General features: G+C 35.8%; 1 long non-coding RNA gene across 1 annotated transcript; it reads left to right on the top strand.

Annotated features, from left to right (window-relative positions):
- On the top strand, positions 753–1,980 carry LOC110263094. The gene is made up of 2 exons (XR_002348141.1): positions 753–972; positions 1,663–1,980. It is a non-coding gene; the product is annotated as an uncharacterized LOC110263094 (long non-coding RNA).

Raw genomic sequence — 2,999 nt, forward strand, 5'->3', positions numbered from 1 at the left:
AAGATACACAGATGGTGATGGTGAAAAATTTTGATATGAAAATAAAATGAGTGATATACTTTAATATGGTAATTTTTGGTGTTTTTTAAAATTGTGGGAGTACACAAAGTGAAAAATTTTTGGTGTTTTTTAAATCGGACCCTTCGATTTGTGTTAAAAAATTGAAAAAATTCAGAGTACACAACTCGGACCATGCGAGTTCTTTGGTCATGAAATTTTGCTTCACAAATCGCATGGTCCTATTTGCAGCTGATGGAATTTGAAATCTGAAACGTGGAATTCGGACCTTCCGTTTTTTTTGTTCTGAATAATTTTTTTTTACATTTTGAGGGACACAACTCGCAGGGTCCGAGTTCTGCTTCCTCTGATCCCACAACAAGGTGAAGCACCCCTCCTCCCCATAAGCGAGTCCAACACTTCCTTTGTTTCCATATTCAACTTAAAAAGTGCGTGATGGTGATGGTGATATATAGGAAGAACGCATGGATCAGTGGGCGAGCAAGCCAAGTCATGGTTGTACATATTGTTCTGTAAGTTAGTGTGGTTTCATCCTCTCCAAGAATCAATTTTGGTTTTGGTTTTCTTTCCTGTCTGGTTGAATCCACTTGAATGTTTTGTTCATTCAGTCACAAGATAGCTCTTTCAGTGACAATGCAGACCTCCCTGGAATATTGTCTCGTAGACTAATAATTTTATCATACAAAAATAGCGACACAATCTGGTCACCACCGCTTTTTTTCCTTCAAACCCCACTCGAGAATGTTCTCTAAATTCAATTAGAGAGCGTCTCGAGTGTGGTAAGAAAAAAGCGGAGCGACCAGACTGTGTCTTTATTCTTGTCTGAGAAATTTCGTGACCGTTTGAGTATGCAGCATTTGATGTTAAGAATTATTTTTGTTCTGAAATTGTGTTCTATCACAAACTCTCTTAAGAATCAAAGGTATGTTTTGCCGGTATGGAAATATCAAGCAAGTAAGTTTCTTCTCTTCTGGCTCTTGAAACACTAGTTATTACATCAAACAATATTTACTGTGATGTCTATATTGATGCTTTGCAATGTTCTGGTTCCTAATATTGTCTGCTCTCACCGATTATGCTTATCTCCCCAACTACTTTTCATCCAAGCCCTAATAATATAATAATTTTGCTACAACCTGTAAACAAAACTCAAGATTTCTGATACAAGTTATGGAAATACATAGGAGGGGATGAGCAAATGGTAATAGAACTCCAAACAAAATCACATTAAACTTAGCCTCTAGTGCAACTATGGAGGTGCTTCTTGAGTTTAAGTTCAATATCAAATAGAAAAGTTTCTAAATAATAAAAAGGTAAAGAAGATATTGGAAATTTTAGAAATGGTTGAAGACTAACATTAGGAGATAGTTTAAAAGTTACAGTTGAACATAGTGCAAGTATATGTTTTTAACCTTTGTCTAAACATTTTCTCCTTCCATAAAAGATTTACTTTAAGCGATCTATATTATCTCTGTTTCTTCCTGCTTTGTTATTATTCCTTGGAGATTTGCCATTCATGTTGACTCAAAGAATGCAGCAGGAAGAAGAATTTATGTTATCTGATCATTTGGTATGCGTTTTATATGCGTGTGGAGAAGGTTTAACTGTGTGACTGGGCTTTTTGTGTTGATGTTGTGGAAACAGATAATGGAATAATAATTTGAGGAAGAGGAAGAGGTGATTCTCATGTTGTTTCATGAGTAATTTTGTGCCATTTGAATCAATTACTTGGATGATATGCAAATTTGTCACGAGTATGATTATTTGTAAGCATTCATGTTATGGGAGCTCTAAGCTCTTGGGGACTAGTTGGTTTTTATTTCATATCATGTTTCTAAGTTTTCTCTGCTTTTGGGGTTTGAGTCTTATGGAGGAAATAGTGTAACAATATTTTACTTCTTTTACTGTCTTATTCCCTTTTAGCTCACAAAATTATGATATAGAAAACACTGAAAGTGAAATTAAAAACAAACAGACCCTGTCTTCTCTCTGTGTTGTGAATTTATTTGTCTCAGTTGTGGTTTATATGCACAAGAAGACCATACACGAGGTGGTTACAGGAGATCTACGTAGACATGGTACATGATAGAGCGCAATGGCATCGTTTGGTATATATCGCCAACCCCACTAGGTGGGATAAGGCTTTGTTGTTGTTTCGTTGTTTTGGTTTATTTGCACCCATGCACACAAAACTGCTTGTCCTAAGCCAGTTCAGAGTTTGTGAAATGCTGATTGGTTGTCTGATGCTGTGTGTAAGAAGTTAAGCAGATATGAACTGTGTATTCATCTTTGAAATAGTAGTTGTGCAATTAACAGGTTAAGCAGATGTGATCAGTGTAACAATCCAACTGTTTATTCATCTTATGAGTGTGTGGTGTATGAATAATGTCTAGGATTAGAGACGGTCCAATCCAACTAACAAAAAAAATGTATTGTAATTTCCATCATAATTCACTTATTCTACTCTAGTGCTAAATTTGGAACAACAAATATTAAACTCAAATAAAATTATGTAAAACAAAATCATGTTATAAAATTATTTGGTAGCTAAATTTTTAGTATTTATGAATTTTTTATATTGAAATAATATTATATTATCAAATATAAATAAAATATTCTATTCAGAGATGGGCTGGTGGTTCGAATAGGTGAGGAGGATGCTATGGCTCTGGAAGTGATGCCGTCGGCAGAGGAGATCAAAGAGGCTGTGTGGGATTGCGAGTCCTCCAAGGCGCCAGGGTGTGACGGGTACAACATGAACTTCATCAAGCGATGTTGGGATGAGATTGGCTCTGAATTCATGTAAGACTCGGTTTATTTTTGGGCATACTTTGATGGGACATAACTTGGACTACGGATCTTTGATTTGTGCCAAATCTATTTAGAAATGAAATTGGATTCGGGATGTCCATGCCGTTCGAAGAACGGGTGAAAAATGATTTAAAATGAGAGAGTTATGACCGTCGGAAGATTGGGGGTTG

Source organism: Arachis ipaensis, chromosome B06, assembly GCF_000816755.2.
Source record: "Arachis ipaensis cultivar K30076 chromosome B06, Araip1.1, whole genome shotgun sequence".
Classification (NCBI taxonomy): Eukaryota; Viridiplantae; Streptophyta; class Magnoliopsida; order Fabales; family Fabaceae; genus Arachis; species Arachis ipaensis.